Raw genomic sequence first — 11,055 nt, 5'->3', positions numbered from 1 at the left:
GTTCAAAAGGTAAAATGTCTCTCTCTTACCCTGTCTCATCCCCAAGAGGCAACCAAGGATATCAACTTTTTGCTTATTCTTCCAAATATATTTTATGCATATGCAAGCAGATATAAATGTGTACATATATATCCTTTGTCCCTTTTCACACAAATTTTAGCAGACTCTATATGTTATTCTACACCTTGCTTTATTTCTTCTTAACAATGTATCATGGAGACCATCCCATGAGGGAATATCAAGAGTTTCCTATGTCTTTCTTCTTTTGTGTTAAATGTTTGTAGACTCCGCCGTGTAGATATGCAGTGCTTGTTTGGGTTTTCTTAGGAAGGTAGGGAGGCCTCCTCATGTTACCCAGAGTGGAGTAGAGTGTATTCACAGGTGAATGCTACTGTGCCCAGCTTGCAATGCTTTTTTAACTAGTCTACTAGTGACAGACATTTGGATTATTTTTTCTTTTATCTGTCATTTTCTTTCTTTCTTCTTTTCTTTTTGCTTTTACAAACAGGGTTGCAACATATAATTCTGAATACAGTCATTTTTCAGGAATGCAGGTGTGTTTTGGACACATTGTTAGAAGTGGGACTGCTGGGTGTATGCATTTTTAACTTGGACAGAAATAGCCATACTGCCTTTCCTGAAAACATTTCCAGTTTGCAGGCCCATCTGCAGTATACCAGAGTACCTGTTTTGGTACCATTATTTTTTTGATTATAGAAATATGTAGAGATATATATTTGGGAGCCATCTGTGTCTAGATGATATTTAAAATCCTGAGAGTGGAGGACACCGGAGTGATTAGGAAGGTAGTAACACCCCAGAGTGCTCCAGCATCTACAGCAAAAGGAGCCAATGAAGGGGAGCTGAGGAGGAGCAGCCAGTTGGGGAGGAAGAGAACTTGACCTGTAAAATGTCGAAGAAGATTTTAAAGGGGGGAGCTGATACAACCTCTTCAGAGAACAATTTGACATCCTGTAACATCACATGGTAAAAGCACAGTAATCCCATTCCTACATCCATATCTTGGGGAACTCACACAGGGGACCAGAGAGAGATGACCCAGGATGTTCATTGTGGCAGTGTCTGTAACAGAAACAAGCTAAAGGTCACGGACAGAAGAGATAAACTGTGGGATATTCCTCCCATGAATACTATCCAGCACTGAAGACAAAGTAACTGTTTCTATGGGTGTGGGTTCACCTCATAAACCATATTAAATGATAAAGCAAGCCACAGAATGATACATTCAACAAAAAACAATTTATACAAAGTCTAAAATCATGTAAAACAAAGGGATTTAAAAAACTTTGTAACAATATAAAGGCATTCACCAAATTCAAGACATCCGCCACTCCCCACTGGCAGTCCTTGCTTTACTCAGTACAGTATCGACTGAAACACATACGTAACAGAACTGTGGAAAATCAGGGCTATCTGCATATATTTCTATTATTTTCTATGTATACTACATATAGCCAATAATATTAAAATGTTACAAATTGACAAACCTGAGTAGTGGCTTCACAAAGATTTCTTTTAATTCTCTATTCTTCCAGCTAGAACTACTTCAGCTAGATCAAGTGGTGGCAGTGATCTGCAAAAGTCAGAGGTCACAGTTACCATGACAACCCCAACAGAGCAGGCAAGGTTGTGCTTGACCTGCAGGGAGTGTGGGGAAGGTTAACAGAGGGCAGTGTCCTAGGTTCAGAACAGAAGGACAGCCAGCAAGGGCGCTGCTTGATATCTATGAAAAGAAAGCAAGAATTGAGGAGTAGGAGGCTGAGGGTGTTTGATCCAAGACAAAGTCATAATCCATTCTCAATGCCTAGACCTCACCTAACTTTCAGATTCAGATCCCAATGACAGAGGAGGGGAGTCCATATCCCTAGGAGGAAGAACCCTGGAACACCCTGGGAGTATATGCTGGGTCAATTCCCTGAACTCTTCTGCAAAGGAACCTACGCCATTTACACAGGAGACTGTACACCGGGGAAGGGAAATAGGCAGAATTTGGGTGAGTATTGACTTTGTGTGTGAGCTAACATTGATGCCCAGATTCCTACAGCACCATCATGTCCCATCACAGAGGGGCTTCCAGAGGCCAGGACACATTATAGCTCACAATCCCGTAGTCCCAGCCCTGTTTAGTTCCCTATTCCTTGAGTGCATAGTGGCATTGATGCACTGGCAGCTGGAGTGACCCCCACACCGCGTCTCTAGCCTGTGGATTAATGGCTCTTATTGCGCTGAAGGCTAAAGGGAAACCTCTGAAACTGCCCCTATCCCAACCGAAGCGATATTACGTCCCAGGGCAGGTCTTGGAGGTTATTGCAGGTATCGTGGGGGGTAGCACCACCATTAGAGAGCTGTAGGAGGTGGGATAGTGCTGGAGTTGCCTATTATCGCCGTGTATTCTGTCCTTGCAGAAGCCCAATAGGACCTAAAGAATGAACAGGATTACTTCAGACTTGACCAAGTAGTGGTCTTGATTGCAGCTGCCATGCTGGCTGGATATCACTGCTAGCAGAGGTTAATGAGGCTGCAGGCCAATGGTGTGCAGCCGAGGATTTGCTGAGTGCATTCCTTTCCAGCTAGAAAGTGGATATGGAGTTATTCACATTCATACCACATTTATTTACAGTTTCCCTGAGAGCTATTATAACTCTTCTGTCATCTGTAACATAGTCTTAAGAGATGCCGGACATTCTACAGAATATTAAATCTGTTCATTTCATTGGCAGCATCATAGATTGGGATGGATGAGAAAGAAGGTGGAAAGTATGCTGGAGGTCTTGGTAAAACACATGCACCCCAGAAAGAGGAGGATAAATCTTACAGAACTTTATGAGTGGCAACTGCAGTGAAATTTTATGGGTCCAGTGGCTAGGTGCATGCAGAGATATTTCTTCCAAGTAAAAACAAAAGAAAACAGAAAAAAAAAAAACCCGTTGCATCTTTCATCTTCAGCGAAAAAAAAAAAAAAAAAGAGAGAGAAGCAGACTGCCTGGTGAATCTCTTTGGGTTCTGACACACCACATTCCATATCTAGGTATATCATTTTGGCCACATTTTGGGTGACATAGGAGGATGCCAGCTTCAAGTGGAGCCTACACAGGAAAGGACTCTGCAGCAGATCCAGGCTGTGGTGCAGGCAGCCACCATCCCTCAGACCCCCTGGTGCTGGAGGTGGCAGGGCTGGGGAAAGATGCAGGATGGAGTGAACCGAGCATCAGTGGGGAAAGTCACAATGGAGGGCCTGGGATTCTGGAGTAAGTTCATGTCATCCACAGCAGAAATATATGCCCCCTTCTCAAAGCAACTTTTAGTGTTGCTGGCCCTGATCAGATAGAATTCTTGACCACAGGACACTGAGAACCACGTAATTCCAAGTGGTTGTATGAATTGGCTTCTGTGTGACCTACAGAGTTATAGATTGGACAGGCCCAACAGTGTCCATCATGAGATGGAAATGGTCCATGTGGAATGAGCCCAAACCCCAAGTTAACACCCCATCTGCCCAGAAAATACCTGCCCCTGAGGTGGCACTGAACAACCAAGCAGACAAATGGAAGTTAGCCAGCCTTCACTGGGGGCCATCTCAGGCCTTGCAGGGTGGGAACATGCATGCAGGAATCACAATAGCTCCCTTCATGTGCCCATCCTGCCAGGTCACTCAATGGCCTTGGTCGGTGGGAGTCAGTGCTGCTGGACCCATAGGTAGCCTCCAAAAGGTGAGACTCCCACCTACCAAGGCCGAACTAGCTGCTGCCACCTCTGAATATCCAACTTGTCAGGATTAGACACCCGTGATAGGCCCTGATGTGCCCTGCTTAGGCACTATTTCTTTAGGTGATCAAAGTGCCACTAAATGACACATTGACCACATTAAGCCTCATCATGGAAGGGCCAGAGATTCATCCTCACTGGGACAGAAACTTCCTCCGTGGGTAGGCTTTTCCCCCCACTATTCTCAGACTCTCAGCCAGCACCACTGACATTCCTGATCCACAGGTTTGGAATTACTCTCAGCACAGCCTCTTCCTGGGGGACCCACCTCACAGGGAAATGGAAGTGGGTGCAGCATGGGCCATGACCAGGGGATCCACTGATCCTATCACCATCTGCACCCTGCGGGGGCTGCCGGCCACACAGAACACTGGACAGGCCTTCAACAGGCACAACTCAGAACCAGCTTGGAGGAAACACTGAGGAATGGGTGCCATCTTTCAGGGCACGGTGCATTTATTGAATCAGAGACATCACTACGGTGCTGTATTCTCAGTAGGAAGAAACTTGGGTCCAGAAACCAAGGGATGCAAGAGAGTGTGGCTGCATGTCCCATCCCTTATATTCACCCACTGTGGAACTTGCACTTCTCATCTCCCAAATCTGGGCTTTGTAGTATAGGAGGTCCTGGTTTTCCACAGGGAGGCACTCAGGCAAGGGGACAAACAAGAGCCCATTGAGCTACACATTACAGTTGCCCCCAGGACAGTATGGGCCTAGAGACAAGCAGGGAAGAAGAGCACTCCTCTCCTCTCCAGGCAGGGGTGATGGATCCTGATCCCCAGGACGAGGCAGGGCTGCTGATACACAGTAAGGGCAGGAGGAGTTTGTGTGGAACCCAGAGATTCACTTGGGGGCCTCCTTGTTTCCCTTGTCCCATTGTAAATGTGAACAGAATCGTCCAGCAACCCAGTCTGACAGCGTTTGATTTCCAAAGGCCCAGACCCCTCAGGAGGAAGATTTGAACCGCATTTCCAGGAAATTTCCCAAGGCCTCACTCCCGTGCTCTGTCATTCTCAGCAGCATTGGTGCAGAGGCCCTGCTTCCCATGGGCTGTTCCCAGCCACTGACACGTAACAGCAGGGACACTAAGACAGACCGTTCCTGGGCAACAGGAGACTCCTCTGTTGGCCATCTGTGGCTGGAGGACTCCTCCATGGCCTTGCTCAACTCTCCTTAGATTGCTTGTGGTCTAGGATGCGTCCAACAACCCTTCTTTCCTTTTGTCCAGGACTGGAGTCAGCCTTGCCTCTGGATGTGCCACTTTTCCCAGGGTTCTCTGGCTCCCTCCCCATATTCTTTGACAGGTGTGTCCCCCAATAAACCTTGTGAGAGGCCCTGAGCCAGAAGCACTCAAGGAAATCTCTCCCAGATTCCTGACCACTGGAAACTGTGGGAGATGATAAGTATTTGTTGTTTTGGGTTGTCAAACTTTATGTTATTTATTATACAACAATAGACAATAGGGCTTCAGAAGAGAGAATGAATTACTACACTTTAATTTTTATTTACTCTAAATTAACTAAAAGATATTCAATGTTATTTGGTTTTAAGATTTCAGTATTTCCATGTATCAATAGGATGTATTTTATTAACATTCACAACAATCTATTTATTTGAACTTCAGTTTCCTACTACGACCCAATTAAACACAAAAGGAAGATCCTGGCTATGCGAGGATGATTCAGTGATGGCCTTCAAATAACCACCCCTGGTTATTCACCTTCCCCAGTTACTCAATCAACATTACTGTAGGTGCCACTGTGAAGGGATTCTGCAGATATAAGGAAGGTCCCAAATCAGTTGACTTTAAGGCCATGATTATCCTGCCTTGGACTGTCCTAATCAGGTGAGCTCTTAAAACAACTTATTTCTTCTTCAGCAAAGAGATTCACAGTGTGAGCGAGATTCAACGTGAGGGGCTTCCTCCGCTGTGAGCTTTGAAAATGGAGGGGCCATGTGGCAAAGGATATGGCGGGCTCCAGGAATTGAGAACAGCTCCACCCCACCTCCACCTGACAGCTGCCCAGGAACAAGGACTACAATCCCACAACTGCCTGAAACTGAATTCTGCCACCAAGCTCTGTATAAGCTTGAAGGAGGACCCCAGCCTCAAGATGAGGACACAGCTTCGTGAAATCCTGAACTGAGAATCATTCACACCAGGCCTGGATTTCTCATTAAGGAAATGTAGAGAAATAAATGGGTGCTGTGTAGAGCCAGTGAGTTAGTGGTAATACGTTATGCAGTAACAGAAAATTCATACATAGACCAACAGATAAGCATATAACATTTTCTCTATTGGAATAAATTAGTGAATTGAAATGCACACTCCTTGTATAAGATAAAATCTTTCCTAATTTTTTGGTATTCTTCATTTTATAATTTTTATGCAATGCAATTACATTTTAATACAATCATATTCATGAATTCACCAAAGACCAAAGCTAACTTTGTATCTACTATGTACCAAGCATGTCTTTACATACTGTGCAGTTGGTTCAGTCCTCACACATGCTTTCCTCATGTTTCCTGCCTTGGGTCTGCAGTCACAGTTTTGGAAACTTCTCTGGGGTCCAAGACTAGGGGGTTCCTCTAGGACCTCATGGCCCTGTCTCCTCCCTAGCCCCTCACAGGATGATTTCTTCCCAGAGGCAGAGAAGGAGGTGCTCAGGCTGTGTGTAACTATGGGAGACAGATGTGGAGGAGCTCACCTATGCCATAATTCCTCCTCTCCCACATCTCCTGCAGGCTCTGACCAGGTCCTGTTTTTGTTCTACCCCAGGCAGTGACAGTGACCAGGGCTGTGATGTGTCTCTCACAGCTTGTAAAGGTGGCGTCCTGGAGGGCCTTATGTGGAAGGGCGATGGGGTACAGGGGACAAGACTGGATTACAGTGATTCTTTGGGACACTTTGAGTGTGTAGTGGGGAGTTCAGAGTGTTACGCTTTATGGCCACTGACCTGAATTTGTTCATGACTATTGTTTTCTGTAGCCTGAGGCAGCTGTCTTGTGAGGGACTGAGATGCAGGATTTCTTCATGCCTCCCCTTTGTGACTTCAAGAGCCTCTGGTGTCTCTTTCTGCAAAGGCATCTGAATGTGTCTGCGTCCCTGTTAGCCTAATGTGAGGAGGTGGAGAGACCAGCCCTCCCCCATGTCTACCATGATCCCCTTCCCCATGCTGAATTAGCTGACTTTACAAAAAGAAAATTACCATCAATAATGTGGATGGGCCTCATCCGATCAGTAGAAGACTCTGAGAGCAGAAACTGAGGTTTCCCAGAGAAGAAGAAATCCTGCCTCAGAATTAGAACATCTTCTTTCTGCGTTTTCAGCCTGCTAGCTTATCCTGCAGATTTTCATACTTACCACCCTAATAATCACATGAATAAATATCATAATATGAATACAAATACACACACACACACACACACACACCCTATTGGTTCTGCTTCTCTGAAGAATCTAGACTGATAGAGACTGTGGTACAAAGAGTGGTTCTAGAGGAACAGAATCTTTTTAAAAATTTTATAGCTAACCATAAAAAATACTTTATTAAAATGTTGAAATGTATATAAGCATAATTATAAATTAGCAATTAAGAATTAAATTGGCAAATAAGAAAAGAATTGTTTTCTTTTCCTAATATAGTACAAGCAACAGTAATTTGGATCTTCCTCACTTTCAGCCACCATTTGCCCTAGGTGTCCTTCACTTAAGCTTCTGGCTTGTGTTTTGGAGTGAAAATTCACATGGATACTAAGCAGCAACTCTAATAATGTGAATCGGTATCAAAAACTCCTTACGGCATGTTAGCATGTAATGATGGTTCATATATATTCCAACATCTCACAACAGGCAAGCATTATTTCCAGAAGAAAATTAAGTCACCTTTGTAGCTGCGAGTGAATGTTCTACAAATGAACACTGAAGATTTAAGGCATTGCTCTGCTCTGGAGCAGTGCCTCTGTGGCTCCAGCAAACTGTACAAAGGCTTTCTTTAATAATATATATATATTATTTTATATACACAAATATTATATATATACACACCCCCTGAAACTAAAAGTCGAAAAAAGAAAAAATACAAATGTATCTTCTGTGATAGTTCAATTACTTCACTCCATCGATGATTTTCTTGGGCATAGAACTGAAACTATCAGTCAATGATGTGTGTTTATACACCTTGCTGTGATTCAGTGGTTATGAGCAAATGGTCTTCCATTTCCTATTGCCACTATAACATGGTTATTTGTCCCTGATCTAACAACTCCTTCTCCAGCTCCATTCTCTGGCCCCTGAGATTAATAGTTCAAGTGGTATTTTGGGTCACTAAGTGGTTAGACAGGACAAGGTTGATTTGAGCTAATTTCTGGCATGTCCATTTTGATTTGTAACAGAAGCTTTTTCTGGATTCTTCCCCTACAAGGTGAGCTGGAAAACTGCAACCATCACCCACGCTTGAAAATACGGGAGGTAGCCAGTGTTTCTCTTTATGGCCAAACACTTGTCTCCAATTTTTACTATTGTCCTGTTTTTTTAAACCAACACAGCAGTAGTAGCTGAAAAGAGAGAGACACTGAAGAAGAACTTTGCAGGCACAAAGAAAAGGAAAAGTATGTGGAGCTTTGCTGTGTATCTGTCAGTTCATCCTACTCCACTAGAACCTGGCGTTCTCAGGACTTGATGTCCTGCAGGCACCCAGCTGAGGGCAGCGAGCACCCTGAGAGCCAGCTGGACTCCCCTCTTGGAGTGTAATCGCACAGCAACAGCATCTGCATATAGAGTTGCCCTGCACTTCTGGAACCGTCTCTGTTGGACATGGGGGCTACTGTGACATTGTCCTTCCTTCCGTTTTCCTTCCTTCCTCTGTCTTGTTGCTAGGGATAACTTTGCCCCTGCTGGCCTCATGTCCTGAAGAGCTGACGATGACACGTCCTGGCTGGCGTCCTCCCTGGTTGGCCTTGGGTCACTGTCTAAGTGTTAAGTGTTGCCCGTGGCAGGAGGTTGTGGGAATGAGTGGCACCGCCTCACGGAGCTGTCCCTGTGGGAGTGACCCGCCGGTGTTTGTACCTGTGGCATTTTCACAACTCTTTCCAAGACTCAAGAATGTGCTGTGGGAGGAGAGCAGGTCTGGGTCCTCCCCTGTGTCCCCCATCTACTCATCTGGGTGGCTGTGGGACTGACGTTGTCGGAAATGAGAAACGCTGCCCCTTCACAAGGCACTACCTAGTTTTTCTCTTCTGGAAGGTGGCAACACAATGCCCAAGTTGAGATGGACACAGGAGTCAGCATCCTAAAGTAAAACATGTGATTCTAATAGAAATACCTGAGCTTTTCAATGTGAATGAACAGGACCTTCCACCCTCTGGCAACTATGTATTTCTCCTTGAGATTTGACCAAAAAAAAAAAAAAAAAAAAAGAAAAAGAAAGAAAGAAACAATGGAAAAAAAAAGCAGAAGAAGGTGTGGTGGCTGGGGTGTGGGGAGCTGGGACCCTGGCCCTGTGCAGGTGAGTTGCCTGGTGCTTCTGGGGAGGCCACCACCATCCTGGGCTCTGGCAGGTTGAGGCACCACAGAGCCAGCCTTCCTGACGATGCCGTCTGTCCCAGTGGCTCACCGGAAGCCACAGCGCCCAGATTAGTTTTGTGTTGATAGAAATTTTTAAAGTATTATGTTACATAATTTTATGCTTTTTGAGGAGGCAAATAAGTCTTTCTGGCTAAGTTGCTCCTCATGGCAATCTCTCTGATGTGCTTGAAGACGGCCAGGTCTGTAGGGTTCCCACCCTCAGTGAATACTTGTGCTTCCCTGCGGGGTCTATTTTCAGGGGTCTTTGCCTGTTGGTTGCCCCTAAGACTGCTGACCTCACGCCCTTTGGTGGAAGCCATGCTCTTCCTTGCTCACTGAGGGTTGGAAAACTGGAAAATTACGGTCGATGAGGATAGACAGTAACATTTGTTCTGTGTGGCACTGTCATCACCCGCACTTGAAGGTGAAGCCATGTTTCAGAAAGTACAAAACGTGGCCCCATCCCTTGGCTGCCAAGTGGCCTAGTGGCAATGTGAGCCCGAGTGGACGACACTGTGACACAGGACAGGGTGGATTCAAGGGCTCCTTCCCAGCTCAGGGATTAACTGCAGGGCTGGGGGTAACCACGGCTGAGAGGAACCTGGAGACATGCTGGTGTGTGGCCGGGTGAGAGCCTGGAGAGAGCCTCCACCTGTCCTCACAGCACCTGGGGGAGACATACTGAAGAGGGGACACCTGCCCCTCCACTCTGCCTCACCATTGTCCCCCATCTCACTGGTATCCCTGGTGTCCACCAGGCACTTTTCACGTGTCTCCTCCTTAACCTTCAGAACTTCTCCGTGAGGTCAGTGTTGGGTTTGCATTTCTGGAGTTGAGGGAAGACTTTGAGCCTGGGAGACTCCCTAGGGAGGGGTCCACATTCCATAACTGATGCCACAGTTGAGCCCCAGCAGTTCGGACTTTGGACCCCAGAGTGTTCTGAGCTCTGAGTTGCTCTGGGCTGGCAGTGCCCTGTGCCAGCTGCACTGAGGCAGCCGTGTTCCTGCTGGTCCTACAGGTTTCCCCACCTGAAACCAGAAGCAGATCAGGATTTCCCAAATTCTCTCTAGCCCTGCTGGGTGACATCTCCACTGTTTTAATGAGGCAATAATTGCAGCTACTACTTCTGTGGTGGGTGTTGCCATGTTCCAGGCATCTTTCTGGGTACTTGACATATGTAAACACATGCATTTATAATGGAAGCTCGTGAAGCACAGAGAGGTTAAGTGACTTGGTCAAGGTCACACAGCAGTAAGTAATGGAGCTGGAATTTGAGCTGAGACAATCTGCTGGCATCATGTCAGATACAGTGAGATGACTGGAGGTGGGAAGAAGCTGGGGTGTGTTGATTACACAGAGTACACATGGCCTCTGTAGTAAGCTGGAGCCTGTGGCCACCCAAAGGTGGATTTGTGCATGAGCCGAGGACAGGTTTCTAATGTGCCAGATGAGGTGAGTAGGAGATTATGCACTTGTGTCTTCAGCCTTGTCCTCCCCGTCTTTGTCATCTCCTGAGGATGGAGCATCTGTCATGTGCACACTGAGTGGCACCGCTCATGCTGGGTGAGTCGCTGCAGCTGCAGGCCCCCAGGGTCCTCGTGAGAGGCAGTCAGCACCTGCAGCTGCTGGGGCTCCACCAGGATGCATTTTGAGGACACCAGCTCTGCACCATCCTTGACCCAGACAGTGGGCCCCAT

The sequence above is a fragment of the Pan troglodytes genome, chromosome 5 (assembly GCF_028858775.2).
Source record: "Pan troglodytes isolate AG18354 chromosome 5, NHGRI_mPanTro3-v2.0_pri, whole genome shotgun sequence".
In the NCBI taxonomy this organism is placed as follows: Eukaryota; Metazoa; Chordata; class Mammalia; order Primates; family Hominidae; genus Pan; species Pan troglodytes.
This window is presented reverse-complemented; position numbering follows the sequence as displayed.